Source organism: Diabrotica virgifera, chromosome 7, assembly GCF_917563875.1.
Source record: "Diabrotica virgifera virgifera chromosome 7, PGI_DIABVI_V3a".
NCBI classification, from domain to species: Eukaryota; Metazoa; Arthropoda; class Insecta; order Coleoptera; family Chrysomelidae; genus Diabrotica; species Diabrotica virgifera.
The window spans coordinates 32,294,053-32,319,767 of record NC_065449.1 but is presented as its reverse complement, the minus strand read 5'-3'; the positions used below and the strand labels follow the sequence as shown (position 1 = coordinate 32,319,767).

Here is a 25,715-nt window from a genome sequence, read left to right as displayed (position 1 = left end):
CGCCGTATGTAATATCACTTTATTTTCAAGAAATATTAACTTAACTCTAAATATACGTTTATCTCTGCGAAATATATTTCTTAACATTAAATACATTAATTATTAATAGTAAAATAATAATATTCCTTACTAAGAAATATTATTGCTCAGAAAGAATAGTTTTGTAATGAGACTTAGCAACACAGAGTCCAGGAATGTGGCTTTTCCTACGAGGTAAACATACTATTTTTCCGCAAATCGTTTAAAATTCGACAGATATTGATTGATTTAAAAAAAAACGCGATAATTTTATTCCCAAATAAATGGTGCTTTGAAATTCCTAATAAAATTACTTGGGTTACTATGGAAACGTATTGAGGTTGAATTTTAATTATGTATGTAGAACACTAACAACTGTACGGAAATATCATTTCCTTACAGTAAGGAAATGACATTTCCTTACAGTAAGGAAGTCCTGACTTTTTCTTCAAGAAATTTTGACAGGAATGTCAAAATTTCCTGGCGATTTGCGGAAAAATATATTTTTATGACTAATAAAATTAATTAACATCAAGTGTAATTTCTTTCTGATAAATGGGTTTGAAGTTTGCCAGAAAGTGATAGTTAAATCATGTTTAACATATATTTCTTTGGCTATAGTAGAATTTATTTGAAATATTTTAGAAAATTATATCTTACATACAAAGATATATTTCTTAGGCAATATGCCAAGTCGATCTTAAATATTAATAAAGTTTCATTATGTCAAGAATTTTTTTCTCTCGGTGTAGAGTAACTAGGTCCATTTTCCGGTGGAACTTTACCAAGCTGCAGACGGGGGTTGTGAATTGCAACTTTAGAATTCCCTCCCTTTGTCTTCACTGCAGCATCCATTTGGCTTGCAAATTTTAGAAGCCTTGGAGGTGTGACCAGGGAAATGGACCAATAAGTTTTCAATTTAAAAATATTTTAGTAATATTTTTAATACTTTTCAATATTATTAATGTTGCTATTAGGATTGAAAACTTTACCTTTATAAAATATATAAATAATAAATAGAACTTAAAAATTCATTAGTTCATCCCACTAAACGTTGCACCGCGCTTTATATTCCTTTGTCTCGTGTAAAATAAATTAATTGCTCGCACATAATATGTGATACTAAAATATTCTAGGAAACATGTACTATCGAAACATGTCCGTACCCGATTTTGTTGCTGACGTAGAACTTAAAAATGTAGTAGTTTATCCCACCCATCCTTGTACCGCGCTTTATATTTACCTGTCCAGTGTAAAATAAATTATACTCGCACATATTTACTCATAAAATATTCTAGGGAACACGTACTATCGAAATATGTTGGTATTCGATTTTGTTGCTAACCGTAGAACTTAAAAATTTATTAGTTCATCCCGCTTATCCTTTTTCGCACATATTTAGTATTGAAATATTTTAGGGAACACGTGTTATCGAATGTACCCGATTTTGTTGCTAACCGTAGAACTTAAAAATTTATTAGTTCATCCCGCTCATCCTTTCTCGCACATATTTAGTATTGAAATATTTTAGGGAACACGTGTTATCGAAATATACCTGTACCCGATTTTGTTGCTAACCGTAGAACTTAAAAATTTATTAGTTCGTCCCACCCAACGTTGCACCGCGCTTTATATTCCTCTGTCTCGTGTAAAATAAATTAGTTGCTCGCATATATTTGGTACTAAAATAATGTAGGGAACATGATTTATCAAAATATGCCTGTAGACAATTTTGTTGCTGATAGTGGAACTTAAAAATTTATTACTTCTTTTTTTTGGCTTAGACTTACAGTCATACTGCCAGACACATAAGGAATACAAGTTATCAAGTTATACAAAACAGGTTTAAACAAAGATAACAACTAAAAGGTATTAAGTAACACTAAGCTTAACAGCTAAAACAACTAACTACCAAAGGTATTAATTAAAAATGTTTAAGGGAATTATAATGAAAATTCCACACCTGTAATTTTGAACCAATCAAAATACGTTATTTTGACAGATCACCATGGCAACGGAGGTATTTTATCGGAAATTTTTTGCTCGTGGGGTACAACAGCGAATTATAGTGGAAATTTTTTGACGTTTACAATAACAGAACATTTTTGACAGACTGGTTTTTATTTGTTTACATAATTTAGTTTTGATTCATTTTCTATCACTTGTAGTTACTCAAAACTTATGTAAAATTGAAGAATATACTATTTTCTATCTTGAAATGGTATTCCCATGCAACTACAATGAGTAGAAATTACGAATTTGAAAGCCTAAATAATTGCTGACAAAGCTATGGCGCGCTATTAATCTGTTCATGCAGCTTTGGATTTTCAAATGCAAATTTGGTGTGGAATTTTCTTACCGAATACCACGCGAAGTCAAATTAATATCCGGAAATTTTTTTTTGATCATGAATATTTTTAGAAAATTTCCCTCGTCTGCGACTTGGGAAATTTTCAAAATATTCATGATCTCAAAAAAATTTCCGGAAATAATTTGACCTCTAGTGGTATTACTAGTGATAATTTGCTGTCTTTTAAAAAGTTAATTAAAGAGTTGTATACATCTACAGAACCAAGTGATAATAAATATAGTATATTCCAAGGAGTTGCTACTTTACATTTTAATAAATCATTTATTAATTTAGATGAGTAAATTGTATTTTTAGAACAACCAAAAAATATATGATCTAAATCACTTTCCTCTTCACAATGCTCACATTTATCATTATCCAAAACCTGTATTTTAAATAAATGCTTTGGATAACATGCGTGCCCGAATCGTACTCTAATAATAGAAGTTATGTACTTTCTAGAAGCTCTACAAGACTTATACCAAGGAAATTTGGGAATATCGGGCTGAATTCTATTCTATATCGAGTATCTATTTTGATTCACAAAAGAGTATTCCTTCCACTGGTAGCTCCACTCCCGATGCAGTGTTGACTTGAAAGAGATTATACTATCAGTCAGTGTTATTTTATGTAGAATACTGGTATCGGATGAAACGCTTTCTTTGGCTAATAAGTCGACATACTCATTATGTTCAAATCCTGCGTGTGCTTTAATCCAGATAAAATGTACATTGATTCCTTTGGTTAAAAGATTTTGTTTAATATGTTTAATTTAATAAATGTATGGGCAGTCTTGGATGTTTGGGGGTCCATATTTACCAAGAGATTTCAATACTGCTAAGGAGTCAGACAAAATTATAATATGGGCGAAATCAAATTCAGCTACATATTATAGTAAAGCTTCATATATTGCAATAGCCTCTGCTGTATAAATTGAAGTCTCCGGTTTCAGTTTGAATTTCTTTTCTATGTCCCGATGGTATAAAAAAGACGCATCCAGTTCCATCTGCAGATTTAGACGCATCTGTATATAGAGCTATTGAATCATTGTAATTGTTCGTTATGGATAAAAGAATATTTTTATTTAAATATATGTTTTCACTATAATTTGGTACAATAATATTTGTAGGAGAAAAGAAAGAAGAGTACGCGTATTTTTTGAATAAGTCGTTTTATTTTTTATTTATCATTTTATTTTATTACTTCTTCCCTCCCAACATTGCACCGCGCTTTATATTCCTCTGTCTCGTGTAAAATAAATTAGTGGCTCGCACATATTTAGTAATAAAATATTCTATGGAACACGTACTATCGAAATATATTGGTATCCGATTTTGTTGCTAACCGTAGAACTTGCAAATGCATTCATGGGCGCCCATACCTATGGGCAGGGGGGGGCCGTGGCCCCCCCTTGCTTTTCGGTTGCTGTTAACTATTATATGGTTATCCAAAGTATACAAAATATAATGTGCAACATCTTCACGTCTGGCCCCCCCCTGAAAATTTTTATATGGGCGCCCGTGAATGCATTAGTTTATCCCACCCGACCTTGCTCCGCGCTATATGTGTCTCTGTTCTATGTTAAATAAATTAGTTGCTCGTACATATTTGCTACTAAAATAATTTAGGGAACACGTACCATCGAAATATATCGGTATCTGATTTTATTGCTTATTGTTTTAGTGAATATACGAGTCTTTCGTTGTACGTCTAATGAGAAACTGGCCTGGCCCCGCCCCACTTTCAATTCGATTTCCTGCTTAACGCTTAGAGCAACAAAATCCGAAATAGAGCAACTAATTAGCACATAAATAGAGGTACATTTTTCACCAAACAAATCAAGAAGTTTGAACTTTTTCGGTGTGGGGGGGTCCAGCTTGCCATTAAGCTGGACCTCCCACTTTCAACGCGATTTCCTGGTAAACGGTTTGAGCAACAAAATTCGGATTAGAGCAACTCATAAATAGCACTAAATTGTTTGTCTAGTCCGAACTGTATTCGCGATGGTAGGGGTGTAGCTTAATAGGGGTCTCCATCTAGCTTCCTGAAATGCTATTAGGCTCGGCATAGTGTATAATGTTTCGTTCAATTGCTTCCAATACGCCACGCTACATAGATGGGTTTGGGTACTGTAGTACTTTACCAGTATATCTTCCAGAAGATATCAAGGGTATTTTGAAGGAAAATGGACTTAACGAAATTCAAGAAGAAACTCATGCAAATTCAGCCAGATGCAGTTTCTGTGTGCGATCCTGAGACCGTAAGAGCCGAACGAGGTGCAATGTGTGCAAAAAATTAATCTGTGCAGAACATCAAATTAAAGTTTGTCCAGGATGTTCTAAAAAAACAATAATGTTCACAGAGTTATTAAAATTCGTTAGTTATATTTCTGTTAAAAAGTTGTGTTTGATAAATTCATTCAAACATTAGTTTTGACTTATTTTTTAATGGGGTACTAGTGTACCCCAGGGTAGTGTAAGTGTAATTTTAAATATGGGTAAAGTTTAATGAAAGAGGAATTAATATGTCGTCAATCTAACGACAATACTTCCCTACAGATAGATCAACGAAACATTGAGAGAATTACTCACATAAAATATCTTGGATGAGTACAGACCAACTAGACCCAAGTAAAGTAGAGATCAAGTGCAAAATTGAAGCAGGTCGCACAACGTTTCTAAAAATGAAATCATTCTTCTGTGACCACAGCTTAAACCTAAAATTACGCAAAAGAATGATCAAACGCTATATTTGGTCAGTGTTGTTACATAGCACCGACACCTGAACTCTGATGGTTGATAGGATCAATGGTATATAGGCGTTTTTGAATGTGATTGTAAAGAAGACGAATACCCTTGACAACGATGCAGAAGAACGAAGCTGTGTTAAATCGGTTAATAAAATAAGAAAGATTTCATACCTAGAACATTCTTAGAGGAGGTCGGTACAGAAGATTTCAGCTTCTCATGAAAGGTAAAATCGAGAGTCGCAGAAGAATTGGAAGGAAGAGGTCATGGATCAAGAACATTCGAATCAATACAATACGGAGAGCCGAACAACTACGGAGAGCCGAACTAACAACAGACGACAATGAAGAATCTGTCAATGTACATGACATAAGTACATAAATGCTCCCTGACTCCCTAAACTGCTGTGGGAGGTTATTTATAATGGATAGATATATAGATGGACATTCACGTCATAAATAGTTTATTATAAATAGTTTATTCAGATTTCTGTACATTTGTTGTACTTATAAATTAATAAAACAATATTTTTATTATTGCCTGAATATCAATACCAACACTTCTAAAAATAAACATTAAACAAATAGCCAAAAATTTATCATTTTGATATTAATTTGCAAACAATTTGAAAAGTCGTCGACCTCATAAATATTTGTTTTGCAATAAACAATTCCCTATTCAAGGAGACACGTAAACATTATATCACTTTTATTACATTATTTCACTGATATGTCTCATCGTGAATATCGCATATTATTAAAATTACCGAAACTGTCTGAACCTAATGGGTTGGATTACTTATCTAGAACTCATTATAATAATTAATGTAATTACTGTTTTGAGTCTCAAAATATAATTTGTCATGTTGCAGCAAGTGTTTAATTATAAATATATCATTTTTAGCGTGATTTAGGATGGTCCAAAATAATATTGAAGTACCAGAGAGAATATTATGGACTCTATTACAAATGCTTTCTATGCACAATAACGCTATAATGGGTTTTCACCTTCTGTTTCTTCCTCTTCTTAGTTCTTGTTAAAACGTGAGATTGGCGGTCAAACGGGCAATCTTCTATGTTTCTTTCTCTCAGCACTTTGTCTTTCCCTTCGCTCCAACCCATCTTGGTCTACCTCGTTTTCTCTTTTCTTCTGGTTGCCATTTTTGTAGTATTCGTTGTTCATCCATTCTTTCTACATATCCAAACCTGACAAGTTGTTTTATTGATAAGCCATCTGTAACTGTTTCTATGTCTTTGTACAATATTCCATGGCGCGAAATATTGATACCTAGATATTTGTAGTCGTAGTAATTCTTAATCGTAGGTATGTCGTCTAATATCTTTCTAGACCCCATATATCATTATCTTCAATTAATTTTCAGGCGATATATAGTTTAAACTGTCATAATCTTCAGTCACTATTATACTTAATAGTCTGCAAAGTTGAGCGTATATACCATAGTGTTGGTGAGTGGTACCCTCATTGTTCTACATTTTGATTCAATCTTTTTAAAGTACTTTCGAAGTAGGTATATTTTAAATAAAGTGAGCGACAGGCAACATCCTTGCTTCAATTTTTTTGATGTTACAAATCTTGTTGTTATTTGTTTATTTTTTTTATGGGTTGATTAATGATTATATAGTACTTTAATGGTTTCTATTAATTCTATATTAATATTCGTACCTTCCACTGATTGCCACAGCTTCTTCAGTAGAACTCTATCGTAGGCTTTCCATAGATCGACGAACAACATATGAGTTTTTTGATTTCATGCCATCTTGTTGTTTTCTATTATTTGGGTTAATGGGAAAAAGTGGATCAACCCGTATGAAATCCTTCTTGTCCTTCTGCTTCACAGTCTTCCTCGATTCCATTATTCAAAACCTTTCCATGATAATTTTTTTATCCCTTTTTATGCATAGTACTGAGATAATAAATGCTGATATATGATGCTTCTATTCCATAGGGATTTCGCTTGTATTTATGCATTCTGGAAATCACTGCAGAAGAGGTTCATATAATTTGTGCGACAAATACTTTCCAGTATTATTTCACAAATTCGCCAAAGTTTGTTCAAGAGCATCATACACTTTTTCCTTTGTTATCTGTTCCACCCTGTAAAAATCTTGCGCAACCAGTAGAACAATTTGCTTGCATATATAGGAAAGCACTCCTGCAAAACCAAAGCAAGCTCAAAATTGAAGGAACCAGTTCCTCGTTGCGCAATTTTGTATCTTATGTACATTGTACTGAAGGTTACACTTTGATAATTTTCAAGTGTGGGTTCAGTGAACCGCGAGATTCGCCAGCCTTGCGATGATCATCTCCCATTTAAATTATTTTTCGTTTTTTATGATCATCTAATTAACAAACGTCGATTTGTATTCATGTAAAAGTCATCTAGACTGTATTATTAGATGACTTGCGAATATCAGGACCGCAATTGTTTTTAAAAAATCATTGAAATGTAGCAAAATTTACTTCGGTCAATTCTCTGCAGAATAGAAATAGGTATAAGTACAAGGACCAATTATTATATAAATAACACATATTTTATAATATTATGTGTATGTGTAAAAACAATAAATAAAAATAACTTTAATTAATATATTATCACAATCTTTTTAACAAACGACTACACCAATAGTATACTTTTCTTTCTTTTTCTGGTTGATATTCTATCTATTCTTCTCAAGAAAACTCCTACATTTGTCTAAATGCAGTAAGGTCGACGACTATCAAACATCTGTCAACCATAACGGAGTTTTGAGTATGTTTTCATGGACATACAAAAACATTCCTTGTATTGGCATGTAAGTACTCTTTTTCCAAAGTCAGTTTGCCAAGTGGCGGCTTTCGAGTTTCTTTGATGCCAGTGCCGACCATTGGCGTGGAAATTAAGAAAAAGGATCAGTTCATCAAACGCATATTTCAAGAAAAATCATATAATTTTTATTAATTTTTGCATAATTATATTCATAAAAATCTCTCAATTTTTGGGCAGAAATTGTTTAAACAATTTTTTAAACAAATTCAAAATATCACCTTTTGTGCTCCAAAAAATATTTTTTTAGGTTTTTGGGTAACTCTAAATAAGAAAGGTACTTTGTCATTTTTCTCAAAAGTTAATAGTTTTCGAGATATAGGCGATTTAATATGCATTTTCCAGGCTTGAAATAGTTATTTTCCTAACAAGTGCAGAAAGTCATACTTTTCCGCACGCGACTGCAGTTTGCTGAACGACGCGAAGCGGGAGTTCGGCAAGCAGTCGAGTGCGGAAAAGAGACTTTCTGCAAGCGTTAGGAACAATATTTTTTCTACGAGTCTTTAAAAAATGACCAAATCTTAGGGCCGGTTGTTCGAACGCTAATCAACAATGATCACTATCAAATATTTAATTACTGTCACCAAAACTGTCAATGTCAACTTTTATTGGGTTGCTGAAAACATAATTGATTAAAATTATGAGATTAGTTAATCAATTAACATAACAATTATTAACATAATTGATTAAGTAATTTCATATTATGTTTTCAGCAACCCAAACAAAGTTGACATTGACAGTTGGTGACAGTAATTAAATATTTGATAATGATAATTGTTGATTAGCGTTCGAACAACCGGCCCTAAATCAATTAATTTAATTAATATGAAAATACATACACAAATTAATTCTTTGACAAGGTTGTCAAAACCAAACTTTCAGCATAATTGGTTAGCATGACGACGATTCAAAACCACTGTGATTGTCCACTGATTTGACCTTCGAATAATATGTCAAATTTATTTTATTTCATCGAATTCTCGCGTTAATTTCATTAAAACATGAACACAATAAGATATATTTGAAATATTATTGCATGTATTATAATTACTTTAAGGCCATATTAACATACCTAAATTAACACGCGTGCGGAAAAGTAAAACGCGTGTGGAAAAGTAAAACGCGTGCGGAAAAGTAACACGCGTGCGGAAAAGTAAAACTTTTTAAACTAAAACGCGTGCGCGAAAGTAGACATTTTTGCACGTTCGTAGAAAAAATATGTAAATGATTATTTTTGAGATTCAAGAGTAACTGAAGTCTAAAGATTGAGTGTTAAGATTTTGGTGAGAAATCTTTTGAATTTGAATTGTTTCAACAATATCTGCCCAAAATGTCGCCCGGCACCCTTCGATTTGTTTAAACGGGGCATTTTCGAATAGGAATCTTCAAAGGAACAGAATCAGAATTTTTTCAAATGTGAGCGGGCTCACAACATCGAATGAATAACAAATTAATTCTTTCAAATTAAAACTTGTTAATTTTAGTGATTTATAAGAATATTGGACTCATTATTTAGTCATGCGTACAACATCATGCGTATCGAACCAGGTTTCGTCTAAATAGATTATGTTTCTGTTTGAATTACGATATTGTTTTATTTTACTCAAATACTCTCGTCAAAGTTCAACGATACGCCGAGATTCCATTATTACCATTCGATTATCTAATTTCTTATATTTAAATCCACAACTTATCAAAATCTCGCGCAGTGTTTCCAAAGATGTATAATTATATTCAGGGAAATTTCTCAATTTGTCACGAATCAGTTCTAAAGTAGGCACTCTATTTTCTTTGTAAAAATTGTAAACTGTTCGTTGAATAACATCTTTTGCAGCAATGTCAATCCTACCTAATTTTTTATTTGGTCGCTTTCGTTTTAAGGAATGATCTGTAACAGTGCCTAATTTAATAATTGTGTATATCGTCTTATACCCGATTTTTGTTAATACATCATCATCATTCTCTTTGCCTTATCCCTATGCGGGGTCGGCTTCCCTAATTGCATTTCTCCACACAATTCTGTCTTGGGTCATATCAATGTTAATCCCCTTTACCAACATGTCCTGCCTTATCGCCTCCCCCCAGGTCTTCTTTGGTCTTCCTCTCCTACTCCTTCCAGGAATCTGCACTTCAGCTATTCTTCGTATTGGGTGATTAACGTCTCGACGTTGAACATGACCGAACCATCTTAACCTATGCTCTCTCATTTTGGCATCAATTGGTGCCACACCTAGACTTCCCCTAATATACTCATTTCTAATTTTATCCTTCTTTGTCACTCCACTCATCCATCTAAGCATTCTCATTTCCGCCACATGCATTCGTTGTTCCTCTTTCTTTTTCACTGCCCAACATTCAGTCCCGTACATCATAGCCGGTCTTATGGCTGTTTTATAGAATTTTCCCTTCAGCTTCATTGGAATTTTTCTGTCACACAACACACCACTCGCTTCTTTCCACTTCATCCATCCAGCCCTAATTCTACTGCATGCATCTCCATCTATTTCTCCATTACTCTGTAATACCGATCCTAGGTACTTAAAACTATTGCTTTTCACAATCATTTCACCATCCAAAGATACCATTTTATTTGTAGTAGCTCCATCCTTAAATGAACATTCCAAATACTCTGTTTTTGTCCTACTAAGTTTTAAACCTTTTTCCTCCAGAGCTTGTCTCCACTGTTCCAGTTTTTGTTCTAAGTCTCTTTCACTATTTCCTACTAACACGACATCATCAGCATACATTAAGCACCATGGAATGTTACCCTGTAGTTTCGCTGTTATCTGGTCCAAAACTAATGAGAATAAATACGGACTAAGCACAGAGCCTTGGTGCAATCCTACTTTCACATGAAATTTATCAGTCTCTCCCACACCTGTCCTAACACTAGTCGTTACTCCCTCATACATATCCCTCACAATCTTTACATATTCACCAGGGACTCCTTTCTTATTGAGTGCCCACCACAGAATCTCTCGAGGAACTCTATCATATGCTTTCTCAAGATCAATGAATACCATATGAGCGTTTGTTTCTTTACTCCTGTATTTTTCCATCAACTGCCTTATAATGAAAATTGCATCTGTTGTTGATCTACCCTGCATAAAGCCAAATTGATTCTCGGATATTTCGGTCTCTTCACGTATCCGTCTGTCAATTACTCTTTCCCATATTTTCATGGTGTGGCTAAGCAGTTTTATAGCCCTGTAGTTTGTACATTGTTGTATATCTCCCTTGTTTTTGTAAACAGGTACCAGTATACTGCTTCTCCATTCGTCTGGCATTTGTCCGACTTCCATAATTCTATTAAATAGACCTGCTAGCCACCTTGTTCCTGTCTCTCCCAATGCTCTCCATACTTCCCCAGGAATATCATCTGGTCCTACCGCTTTTCCTTTCTTTATTTTTTGAAGCGCTTGAGCCACTTCCTCGTTGGTTATTTTGGTGACCATTGCTGCTACTGTCTCCGTTGACTCTACAGGCTGTCTGTCAAATTCTTCATTTAATAAGCTGTCAAAGTACTTTCTCCATCTCTTTTTGACTTCCCTTTCGTGAACTAGTATTTTATTATTTTCATCTCGGATACATCTAATCTGATTAAAATCTTTTGCTTTCCTTGCTCTCTGTTTGGCTATTTTATATATCTTCGTTTCGCCTTCCCTGGTATCAAGTTGATCATATAGGTTTGAATACGCTTCTGCTTTGGCTTTTGCTACTGCTCCTTTCGCTTCCTTTTTCGCCACCATATAGTTTTGAAGATCTGTGTCGGATCTGGTTTCTTGCCACTTTTTATATAATTTTCTCTTCTCTTTTATTTTTCCTTGTACTTCGTTTGACCACCACCAAGTCTCTTTATCCTCAAACTTTTTTCCTGACGTTTTCCCAAGTATTTCAATAGCAGTCTCTCTTATACTACTGGCCATTTTTCTCCAAATTGTATTAGGGCTTCCTTTCATGTTCCAACATATTTTTTCTACTATTCTTCTCCTGAATAGACCTTCTTTCTCATCTTTCAGCAGCCACCATTTGATTTTTTGTGGTCCTCTCCGATATTTTTTTTTAGTTTCGCTTTTTACTTCGATGTCCAGAACAAGCAGCTTATGTTGTTGGCATTACTGTCTCACTCACTATTACCTTGCAGTCCTTGCATTTTTGTTAATACATGAATTCGCGAAACAATTGCATTATCAGTCATCCCAATGTTTTCTTTTTTTAAACAATCGTACATATTTAGAACGATTCTTTGGGATTGTACGTGCAAATCTTTATTTTTTAATTCGGGGCTGTCATTAACGTAATTATCATTATTTATTGATACCACAGAAGATGATGCATCTTGATCATTCCTATCAAATGGTCGCCACTATGCCATCGTAGCAAAAATATATTACTTACTTTAAAATAAACCTCCGCCTCTGTTTAGCTGGTGCTTAAATTTCAAGATTTTAGGTGGTCGGATAACCAGGCAAACACGTGTTCATTTTGATTTATGGCTTTTCAGTTCGGTGTTGCCATAATGCACGATGTAATATAATTATTATTTGCTTCCGTCTAGGTCATTTATTAAAAACTACTCAAACTGTGTATTAGGCGGTAATATATTTTTTCTACGAGCGTGCAAAAATGTCTACTTTCGCGCACGCATTTTAGTTTAGAAACTTTTACTTTTCCGCACGCGTGTTACTTTTCCTCACGCGTTTTACATTTCCGCACGCGTTTTACTTTTTCGCACGCGTGTTAGTTTAGATATGTTAATATGGCCTTGAAGTAATTATAATACATGCAATAATAGTATATTGTGCAACAAGTGCAGAAAGGTACTAATTTCTCACGAGTTTGAAAAGTTGCGGTACGAGCGCAAGCGAGTGCCGCAATTCAAACGAGTGAGAAATTACCTTTCTGCACGTGTTACGTACTATACTTTTTCTACAAGCACAGTTTTTCCTAAAAATAAAAATCACAATTTCCAAACGAAGATTAATTATAATAGGTACCTATGTGATAAATTTTAAACTGTATTTAATTAATACTAATCAATTTAAATTCCTTATACCCAAATAAATTGCACAGAAATCAGTTAAAAAATTAATGCACTGCCTTAATTTGTTTAAATTTAAACTATTTTAAAAAATTATTAGGTACACATTATTGACGTTGTATTTATGCAGTCACGGATTTACACAAAACCTACTTCATTCGACGTCTCTTGCAGATGTTGCTAAATCCTTATTGGTTATTTGATAATTATAAAATGTTTAATAAGAATAAAATTGTAAAATAAAACAGTTGTAACATCCATAATTTAGTTTCTATGCTATAGTTAAATATAATAATTGTCTTATAGGTTATATATTTGTCTAAAGTTTAACCACGGATGTAAACAGAATATACCGTTACTCAGAATGAGGTAGTCAACTGTGCAGAAAAGAACTTTGCGGCACAGAAACGTCACTTTTCTGCACACTAATGTCAAATATCTTATACTGTGAGTAAATATCAAGTTTGCTAACATAAAACTGTGCAGAAAAGTGCATTTTGTATAGTGGTTGTAGAAAAATAACTATTTCTATTTACACGTTATACAATGTATGTCCATACTTTAAAAAAAAGGTCTTCTTTAATTTTTTTGTTAGGAAAGGTATTAATTTTTATTACTCATTTCAATGACGTACTTATCATAAAAATAATTATGTGGAGTTTAAAATTGAATGTAACGCTGTGCTATACATGGTGTCCAGAAACTCTCCCGACAAACGAAGACTGGAGATGCTTCAGATAATTTGAAGACAATTTAACCCAATTCACCTAGTTCGAAAATGCTTCCTAAGGCCGATGTCAGATTATGCGTTTTAACCGGATGCGTTTCCGCCGCATCCGGTGAAAACGCATAGTGTGACAGATCGGTCCGGTTGCGTTGAAAACGGATGCGTTTTCACCGCATCCGGTCAAAACGCATAATGTGGCATCGGCCTAAGGGAGATAGAGCCCTTTGAAGATAGCGTCATGATATTAGTTTTGCTTAAATATCTCCAGAACGCTTCTACTTAGAAAAACGAAAACTGGTACACGTATTTATCTTGAAGACATAAATCAATTACATCAATTACGAATTTGTAGTACCAGTCATAGGCGCCCGTTCTGGGTAGGGTAACGGTTATCATATAACTTTTTTATCTTTAACTTCTAAGCATTTTTTATGCTGGATTAGTAAATTGTAAGGTATTGTAGTACTAAAAGGTACTCTTTCTTTAAGTCGGTAGGATGCACCGTTTTCGATAAAAATCAATTTGAAAATTTTTCGTTTGTTGAATTTGAAAAAAAAAAATCAAAAAAAACTATTTAGAAAAACGAAAAGTGGTACGTTCATTTATCTTCCAGAGATAAATCGATTTCCTTAGTTGCGAAATTCTAGTACCGGTCATATTCGTCCGTTTTGGGTAGGTCAATGGTTATTCTATCGCATAACTTCTTTGTCTTTAATTTTTAAGCATGTTTGACACTTGATGATTAAATTATGAGGTATTCTAGTAGTAAAAGTTACTATTACTTTAAATCAGTAAAATACACCATCTTTTTGACAAAAATTTTCAAATTTTTTTCAAATTTAATCAACGAAAAATTTTCAAATCGATTTTTCTAGAAAACGGTGCATCCTATTGCATTAAATAAAGGGTACTTTTTAGTACTAGAATACCTCACAATTTAATAATCCATTGTCAAGAATGTTTGGAAGTTAAAGACAAAAGAGTTATGCGATAAAATACCAGTTGCCCTATCCAAAACGGGCGCCTATGACCGGTACTAGAAATTCGCAATTGATCGAATCGATTTATCTCTGGAAGGTAAATAAGCGTACCAGTTTTTGTTTTCCTCAATAACAGTGTTCTGGAGATATTTAAGAAAAACTAATTCCCAGACGCCATCTTCAAAGAGCTCTAGCTCCCTCAGAAAGCATTTTCGGAGAGGTGAATTGGATTAAATTGTCTTAAAATTACCTGAAGAATCTCCTATCTTCGTTTGTCGGGAGAGTTTCTGGACACCCTTTATAAAAGAGCTTGAACATTCAAAATCGATTTTCTCCAAAAGTACATGCACGGACATACAATAAGTGTTATGCCATCACATAATGTGAAAAATAAGTTTTAAAACAATATAATAATAGTGGTGTTCTTCTTTTATTCTTGAAATGAAACGAAATATACTGCATCTGACCATCACATCTAGTGATGATCTTTGGATCTATTTGGTTTTTTATTAGTTAAAATTTCGTATCTACTTTCAATCTTTAAAGTTCATTAAAGCTAATTCTTATCATATTTTCATAATGAAAAAGATTAAATTATCTGAACTGCCTTATTATGTAGATATTACAGTATGTAGCCATTTTAATGCCATATCAATATATCTTAAATTTTTCATGTTTCCAGGTAAGGTATAAAATCAGTGAAATTTGGAAAAAAATAATAAAATTCTTGAAACCGTTTTTGAGAACTTGGATTCTTAAAAGTTGTTTATGTTTGATTTTTTAAAAGTAGATCATTATCTAAAATTCTATAAGAGTACTACTGCTAAAATCATCAACATGGCAACGTCGATATAGACCGAACGACCAAATCGTCTCCAGACTACAATGTTGCCGATATTCGAAAATTTCTTGAGAGCATACGTAAATATACAAAGTTCACAGTTGCATTAATTCATTAGTGAAGAGTTCATTGAAATATTAAGTACCTAGTTAATTAATTTATAGATATATTTGTTGAGAATATTTTCATATTATTTTTTTAAGAGTGTCGTTGACTAGCAATTGAATAATAACGAATAGAGAATAGAGAATATTTTTTTAATATAAACTTAGGAATTTTAGGAAATATATCTGACAACCTTGATTCGGAAGCGGGTCTCTTTGATACCTAACTGAGGCATGTTTATGATGGAAAATTATTAGTGGATGTACTGTAACATTATTTATAATAGGTATTTTATATTTTATTTTGTGCCTATAATAAATATACACTTATACAATGAGAAGTAAGTCCACATCGGACGTCGTTGTCAAAATACAAAATATTAATAAATTAAACAAAAATGTTGTTGCTTGGTAAAAAAAATTCTTCTAATAATTTAATTTAATTTGACTCATTTAAATCGTCAATTTAGACATATATTATACATTTTAAAGTAGAAGACTTGAAAATGATATTGTCAATATTTATGAGTTGCGTTCCTGGGACGACTTTATTGAAAGATAGTTCATTTGATTACATGAAATCAGCTTTAGAATATCCGTCACAAAAAATCATAGCATGTGATCTGTCAAAGTTGTCTGTTATAAACCGGTCGTGCAGGTTTATTTTACATCTTCCATTCCCTCATGACACCAATTCCAGGATTCTGGAACACTGTACCAGCTTATAAAGGTCTAGTGGATGGGTACCATAATATATATAATTTGGAGTCTCTTGGTTTCTTCCAAAAGTGTTTGCCGTCTGCGATCTAATACTGATACAGACATACATTTTTAAGAGAGCACCAGGATGTGATCTAATCACTGGAGAATTACTAAAAAACCTGCCTCGTAAAGCCATAGTCAAATTGACCATCATTAATGCTACATTTAGATTTAGATGTGTCCCAACTTTACGGAAAATAGCTGAGGATATAATCATACCAAAATCAGGGAAATCACCAAATGAAGGCGATTATCACTTTTACCAATGATATCGAAGCTTTTTGAGAAACTCCTGCTAAAAAAACCAATAATAGAAGAAAAAAGTGATTCCAAACCACCAATTTGGCTTTAGAAATAAATATTTTACGATTGGCTAGGTTTCTGAGAATTACCAATCATCATCATTCTCTTTGCCTTATCCCTATGCGGGGTCGGCTTCCCTAAATGCATTTCTCCACACAATTCTGTCTTGGGTCATATGTCATATCAATGTTAATCCCCTTTACCAACATGTCCTGCCTTATCGTCTCCCCCCAGGTCTTCCTCTCCTACTCCTTCCAGGAATCTGCAATTCAGCTATTCTTCGTATTGGGTGATTAACGTCTCGACGTTGAACCTGACCAAACCATCTTAACCTATGCTCTCTCATTTTGGCATCAATTGGTGAAACACCTAGACTTCCTATAATATACTCATTTCTAATTTTATCCTTCTTTGTCACTCCACTCATCCATCTAAGCATTCTCATTTCCGCCACATGCATTTGTTGTTCCTCTTTCTTTTTCACTGCCCAACAATCAGTTCCGTGCATCATAGCCGGTCTTATGGCTGTTTTATAGAATTTTCCCTTCAGTTTCATTGGAATTTTTCTGTCACACCACTCGCTTCCTTCCACTTCATCCATCCAGCCCTAATTCTACTGCATGCATCTCCATCTATTTCTCCATTAGTCTGTAATATCGATCCTAGGTACTTAAAACTATTGCTTTTCACAATCATTTCACCATCCAAAGATACCATTTTATTTGTAGTAACTCCATCTTTAAATGAACATTCCAAATACTCTGTTTTTGTCCTACTAAGTTTTAAACCTTTTTTCCTCCAGAGCTTGTCTCCACTGTTCCAGTTTTTGTTCTAAGTCTCTTTCACTATTTCCTTTTAACACTACATCATCAGCATACATTAGGCACCATGGAATACTACCCTGTAGTTTCGCTGTTATCTGGTCCAAAACTAATGAGAATAAATAAGGACTAAGCACCGAGCCTTGGTGCAATCCTACTTTCACCTGAAATTTATCAGTCTCTCCCACACCTGTTCTAACACTAGTCGTTACTCCCTCATACATATCTCTCACAATCTTTACATATTCGCCAGGGACTCCTTTCTTATTGAGTGCCCATCACAAAATCTCTCGAGGAACTCTATCATATGCTTTCTCAAGATCAATGAATACCATATGAGCGTTGATCTCTTTATTCCTGTATTTTTCCATCAGTTGCCTTACAATGAAAATTGCATCTGTTGTTGATCTGCCCTGCATAAAGCCAAATTGATTATCGGATATATCGGTTTCTTCACGTATCCGTCTATCAATTACTCTCTCCCATATTTTCATGGTGTGGCTAAGTAGTTTTATAGCCCTGTAGTTTGTGCATTGTTGTATGTCTCCCTTGTTTTTGTAGACAGGTACTAATATACTGCTTCTCCATTCGTCTGGCATTTGTCCAACTTCCATAATTCTATTAAATAGACCTGCTAGCCAACTTATTCCTGTCTCTTCCAATGCTCTCCATACTTCCCCAGGAATATCATCTGGTCCGACTGCTTTTCCTTTCTTTATTTTTTGAAGCGCTCGAGCCACTTCCTCGTTTGTTATTCTGGTAACCATTGCTGTTACTGTCTCCGTTAACTCCACAGGCTGTCTTTCAAATTCTTCATTTAATAAACTGTCAAAATACTTTCTCCTCTTTTTGACATCCTTTTCGTGAATTAGTATTTTATTATTTTTATCTCGGATACATCTAATCTGATTAAAATCTCTTGCTTTCTTTGCTCTCTGTTTGTCTCTGTTATATGTTTCTGAGAATTACCAATATAATTCAAAAATCATTAGAAGAAAAGAAAGTCTATTCTGCAATTTTTCTAAACAGGACTTCTCTGGAAAGTACATATTCAAAAGAAGAGGGAAGAACTGGGTATCTGTTAAAAAAAATGTATTAGCTGATGGGAAGAAACTCAGCATTGTCCATACATAACAAACAACTGCTAGACAAACAAATACTGAGACCAGTATGGACGTATGGTTGCCAACTCTGGAGCTGCGCCAATTCAAGTAATATCCAGAGCATCCAAATATTCCAGAAGAATGTGTTAGGAACATTGTTGATGCTCCTTGATATATCAGAAATGTCGACCTCTATAAGGAGCTTGAAGTGGAAGATGTAGATAAAGTGATCAAGAAGATTGCAGGTCGGCTTCATTTGAGCAACGGATTCAGATAATGGCAGTAAGAGGACACCATAAGGAAGTTATGTATGATTTAGTAATTTAATTCAATGAAGAATTGATAATTCATCAACTGTGACCAGATTCCAGATTTCAGTTGCATAAACGCAGCTTAGGTGATATAAAAAAAATCTTGGTATAATAGTAAAAACAACAGTGGCTGTTAAGCAAATTGTTTAATAATTATTGTTGTTAAAGATAAAATTATTTATTAATAGTTTACAGATTAAGCATTTACCTCTAAAATATCGATTAAATAAATATTTGTCAAAATAAGTAGCCAACTCCATTGTAAACGTTTTAATATTTCATTGCATTTTTAGAACTTGTATATACCGCAGTTGTAAAATATATTGCAAATATCTTACAACTCTTGTAGATGTTGTAATACATGCCTCGCAGTCGCAGTATACGCATATTTATTGTATTACTAATAGGTGCAGTTTGTTAAACACCTTGTATCATACCTTAGCAGTTGGCATAACGATCATTGTTGAACCTTGAAAAAACTTGCTGGAATTCTACGCAGTCATCGAGAAATGCGAAATCCATCAGGTTATTCAACTTTATATCAACGTAAACACTGCGTATTATTTTACAAACAATTACCTTTTGTAGTCCCAAATGACTATTTCGATTTCGGTATTTTGATTGGGGAGATAAAGAAAAATGGTATTGTGTCATAATATCAAAAGCAGTGAAAACTAAAATCTGAGGACCTTCTGAATATTTCCAAAATGAAATGAAGGAACTGACGTTGCCCACTCAAAAAGTTTAAAGACAAAGCCATGATAGGTCTCCAAAGGTGTCCTAAGAACTGTCAGTCTCTGCCCCACATGATACAGTATCATATAGATTTTCTAAAGATTGTTTTTGTGTTCGTATGTTTCAGTATACGTTATTAAAATATCTACCTGGATGTCCTACGTAAGCCTATGCTAGTTTTGCAAGCGGGCACCTTATACACTAGTGCCGGGACTCTCAATAAACATACTGATTTTGAAAAGGCATGTGAAATAAAAAATACTGAAAACAATTGGGCTGGATAATAAATACTTAAGAATAACTACAACCTTATAATTTTCATAAGTGCAAAAAAAAACAGTTAACCAGGAAAAATCGGATGAAAAAGCATAAAGAGGAATGCGACAAGGGCGCATACTCTCACCTATTCACTGAAATCTACATTGAGAAGAAAGTTGCAGTCAAACATGCCGACGATACCTTAGTACCAAGTCACAACCTCCAAAATCTAATGAATAGAATAAACAGACCTGCAATCAATATGGGGTGAAATCTTAATGTTAAGAAAACTAAATACACAATTTTGTTAGCAAGCACAATTTAACACAAGATGATAGTATTAGGATCAGAGACAGGCACGGATCTAGAAATTCATAATAGGGAGTCCAGACTTACTTACTGATCGTTTGAAAATAAGAGTTGGCAGAAAAAAAATAATAAATAATAAAAAAATGCTTGTAGACTAAATACAATAGGGGGGTCCATGGCAACGTTGACCCCCCTCTGTATTCGAGCCTGATCAGAGATGCAGTACTGGCCAGATTGGAGTAACTCGTGTACCTCTACAATAACATAAATTTGAAGAACTGGAATCCATATATAGCCTGGATGAAGGGGTGAATGGGAACGAACGAGCAGATATTTTGGCAAAACAAGGCTCGAGAGAAACTTTTAAATCCCCAGAACCTTTCTGTGGCATTATTAAGATGCTACAAAAAATTGAGAAATGAGTTCAGAAATGGTCAATAAGGAATCATCAAAAGAAATGAAGAGCCACTCAAGTGCCAATTTAGACTAAAAAAATAATCAATAATATTGGTAAAAAATAACTCTGGAACAATTTGTTAAAGCTCATTAAACGAGAGATCAAAACGGTCACTGAAATGGTGACTGGGCATTGCCGTTTAAGAAACCATCCATACAAACTAGTAAGGTGAATGAACCTTGGTGCAGAAAGTTCGAAATGGAAGAAGAGACTGTGCTAAGTGATGATTCACTGGTCAACTGAGGTTTGAACCACAAGAGATCCTAAAACTACCAATAAGAAAACTGTTGGTCTTCGTTGAGGCCAGAGGACTTATTAGGGTTTAAGGAAAAAACAAGGTATGGTACAAAGGCTTTACGACCAAGTGCCAGAGACTAACGAGTCTGGCCTGATTTAAGAAAAAGAAGAATTTCCTTAAGTGAAAGAAAAACAGTTGACCAAGAAATAGGTATAGGATGAAAATGCATAAAGAGGAATGGGACAAGGCTGAGTACTCTCACCTATACACTTCAACATATAGGTATTCAGAAGAAAGTTGCAGTTAAATATACCGACGATACCTTAGTACCAGCAAACTACAGCCAGAATCTCCAAAACCTAATGAATAGAATAAGCCAGACATGCTCAGTATCGTGTGAATCTTAATGTTAAGAAAACTAAATACATCATTTCTGGAAAGCAACACTGCATACAAGATGATGATATTATGATTGGAGGAACCTGATGCAATAATAGATAGATAGATTGGAGAAACTCTTGTTCCCACAATAACATAAATGGGAACTGGAATCCAGAGATAACCTGGGTAGATAGAATCAGAGTCCTTAGACGGATGAACCAAACATCACAACTGGCCGATATACTTAACAAAATGGTGCTACATTATGGAGACATCAAGAAAATATCAACTTTTAAAACCAAGGAAAATCGATAAATAAGGGTCATGGAAGGTAATATTGAAGGTAAATACTTGAAGGGACATTTCAACAGCACCTAGCGGCAACAATCATACACACCACAAGAAAACAAATGATGGAAGATTAAGGTACCTATCTATATAGATTATAAGATGAAGATCCTGGCTTAAGAACTTAAGGGAATGGTTCGAATGCAGTAGTGCAGAGCTATTTAGAGCGGCAGTTAACAGGGTCCGCATTGCCATGATTATTTCTGCACCTTCGATAGAAGATGGAACTTGAAGAAGAAGAGATAGATTATAAAATAAGATAATATGACGTAGGAGACCATACAACGCAAAAAGATCAAAAGTTCGACTGTAACTGAGATGGAGTCATGGCATTAACCAAAGTCTAATGTAGAAGACACAAACGGAAAATAGGTAAAAATGGAGACGAATTGGAGAAGCCTGAGAATAGACCAAATAGTCCTTAGTCTACCTTTTATGAGTGACCATGATCTCCAATTTCAAATACTGTGCAAGTTATCATTTGCCACAGCCAATGCTAAATTCTTATAATATTAGTACATACATACTACCTCTTTCTATTAGGTACTTAATTTTCTCTTCAAAAAGTGTACCATTTTATCTTATTTTAAAAATTTCATTTTCCATAATATACAAATCAAAAATTCTTCTTACCTTCCTCGCAGTCTTTCGCCGACAAATAAGGTATCCAAGGTATCCAAAAAATTTTGGCGGTTGTTCACTCAAAGTAATCCAAAAAAAAAACAAAATAGTCACCCACACCAGTATATCACCACAACCAAAACAAACAATAAATAATCCTATGGCTAAGAAAACTGTCCAGTCCAGAACCAAAAACGTCCGTCACGAAAAAAAGTCTTCAGTCTTAACTCACGGAAGCAATCAGTCTTTATCATACGGAAGAAAACAACAGTCACGTGGTGCGATACCACAACAGCATTTCTTCTACAGTGTCTGTCGATGTCTTTAACAACGATGTCTTTCCGAAACTAACCGTGGTAAGTTGTAAACTTGACCGTGCGGTTCAAGGTAGCTTCGCCGCTCAGCGGTGATTACTCGAACCTCGGATCTAACGGAACCCACAGGTGAACAACCTCCAAAACTTGGTACCAGTGGTTCGTCGCGGACGTTGCCGCTTCTTTAAAAAGTAGGCAGTACTACCGCGATATAAGACATCATTGGAAAACTTGATATTCGTATTATTTTATAAAAAAATTATATTGTAATATCTAGTGTTCATTTTATTAATATATTTAATTGTATAGACGGAATTTGTATATTGATTATTATATTTTTGTTTACCGGTTCTAGATTGTTGCAAAAACGCTGACAAAATATACAGCGCGACAAAAAACTGTCAATTGTACTTATATTATTTTTGTGATTATTTACAACGATACAACGATTTTCAGATAAAACGGTTGATATTGTATAGATTATTTCATTCATAGGAGATTCTGACCAATAAAAAGCTACAGAAATAAAAATTACAGCGATTATTTTTTGATGATTTTAACTTCCAATCCTATAGTAAGATATTTGATCACGTGTTTAATTCTGTCCAATCAGATTAAAATTATACTGAGAATTATCTACTGTAGAAAATTACCGATAGAATTTTTTTAAGTAGATTGTTTCTGTTTAATGGCAACCAGTTTCCTAATTTTGACAACTGTCACATTTAAGAAAATATCCATAATATACGTATTAAAAAATAATCTTACGAATATCACACGACAGTAAGAATAAATAAGAAAATAATGCTTCATTTTTACTCAAATTTGTTGTCATTGGGCAATAGCCACTCAAGCGCTGCGGGCTCTCGTGTCTATTGCCAGACAACAAATTTTCGAAAAACTGTCGCATTATTTTCAATCTATTCTCACTCTCTTGTGATATTATACCCGATAATTTTTGATAATATCCCGTCGTCAAGCATTATGTCAGATGCCCTTCGTTACTACGCAAAAATGAACATTTAGTGACATTAATGTCAATTAATGTTTTACAACTTGTCACAGAGAGCACCATGAAGCAGGTTTAGCAAATATTCAGGTGAAGATATCAATAAAATACTAGTTAAAATTATTTAAAAAGACAGTTTTATTCATGAAATAATCTCAGCGAATTACACTCGATCTCTAAGATTATTATTATCGACTTATTGCCCTCGTGCCACTTTGACATAATTTCACTGTCAAATTAAAACTGTTAAAGTGTTTAGAGCTCTCTTGCAATTACTACTGAAAATTTATAAAAAAAAAACACTAAAATGGCAAATAATACTGCATGTGCTACCAGAACACATACTTTTAATCTCTAATGTGCAAGCAATAAATCAACATTTTTTTTGTACTTCTTATTTATTTTGATTTTGATTAAAAATAAGACGCAGCTAAATTTTTACCCGCCGCTCCTTCATTTAGATGAGGCTTTTACAAAACATGTCCATTTTTAGGAACTCGTATGTGGAGTGTACATAAGTTAAAAATACATTTAAAAAAAATATTTTTTTATGCTTAATTAATAATATTTTTTTTTAAATGGTTGTAGGTTAATTTTTTTAGTTTATGTATTTTATCAAAACTATATTTTTTAATTTTTTGTAGATTTTTCCATCAAAAGCCATAAAAACTGTTTTTTGATGATTTGCCCCTTTTTATAGAGTTTAAAATAGATAAAATCAAGATTATTTTAGGCAATATACAGTGAGCACGTAAAGGTTGGAATAAATTCATTTTTTCGAGAATGGACGATTTTGGAAAAAAATCCCGAAACAGGTCGATTTTTATTTTCAAATTACGACTTTTTGGTATATATATCATATTAGAGACGTCACCCATTTGGACGTGATGACGTCATCGATGATTTTTAAAATGAGAATAGCGGTTGTATGATGGCTCATTTGAAAGGTAACTTAATTCTCTATGCAGTAATATAAACTTTAACATAATTGTAGAGTAGCGGGCCAAAGTGATCTAAGTGCCAAAAAACATTTTATTGGGAAAACACAAAAAACCGTTTTTGAATCAAATTTATTGTCGTAAATCGTTTATTTAAAAATAAAAACTGTTAAATTCAGTCATTTTAAATATTAAACATGCTTCAAATATAACACATATTACAAAAAATGAAAATGATAAAGTGCTTAAACTGTCAAAATGTTTAAAAAATATTGTTTATTGTCATCATCGAGAAATTGCAACATTGCAGTAATGTCTTTCTTTTTAGATTCTTTTAAAGGTAAGGAATTTGGAAGAGAAGACAGTGTAGCATTTTTGATGGTAGTGGCAGTAATGCCAGGTTTTAGGACTATACAACTTTCCCACGGTGCTAAATCACTGTAACTTTTCTTGTACATGACGGTCCCAGGGTTGTTCTTTGAAACTCGAATCCAAACAGCTGTAGAAATTCCAAGTTTGGCTGTATTCAGAAACGCGGAAGAGGCTGCATCAAAATTAAAAAAACGTTTTCTCGTCACCCATGTTCAGAACTTTGTAAGGACGTGAAGGTCTCGCTGTGACTATCGCCTTCATAACATCCTGCATATTAATTAGCTTGCATTGTCTTGCTCTTTTTTCGATTAAAGCAAAATCCCGATCTGAAGCTGAGAACGAATGACCTGATACAAGAAACTTATGATCAATCGTTTCAAAAACTTCATGGCAGACAAGAAAAATGTACAAGAACAAAAGCATTCTGTTTTTCAACTGACCTGCACAGTTATCACTCCAAACGCACAGATTTTCTTTGTATGTATTGAGTAGTCCACAGTTTAGTGTTTGTAAAAGGCAAGATGCCATTTGGTTGCCTCCTCTTCCTGATTGCCCCTCATGCCAAATACACATCAATCCATCATCTGTATCAGCCACGTGAATACCAAAGTTGTAACCAGATATTTGGCGGGAATAGTACATACTACTGTGAGTTAGTTTGGGTAACGAAAAAACTTTCTGCAAATCCATTGTTATGGTGCACGTGTCACTTACTGGCAAAGTGCTTCGTATAAAGTCGCTTTTTATAGATGCGAAAACAGCTTCTACTTGGCGGTGATGTAACTCAAGTTTTGTTGTCCCTG

The 25,715-nt window shown here is 33.8% G+C and overlaps 1 protein-coding gene across 2 annotated transcripts in view; it reads right to left on the bottom strand.

The window, feature by feature from the left end:
• The window catches only part of LOC114332141 (PR domain zinc finger protein 1), a 204,395-nt gene extending 181,783 nt beyond the window's left edge, over nt 1-22,612 (bottom strand). For both annotated transcript variants that reach the window (XM_028281881.2, XM_028281884.2), the window contains exon 1: nt 22,292-22,612. The gene's annotated coding sequence lies outside the window, so the exon portion shown is untranslated. The remainder of the gene's footprint in view (nt 1-22,291) is intronic.
• Nucleotides 22,613-25,715: the final 3,103 nt, after the last annotated feature.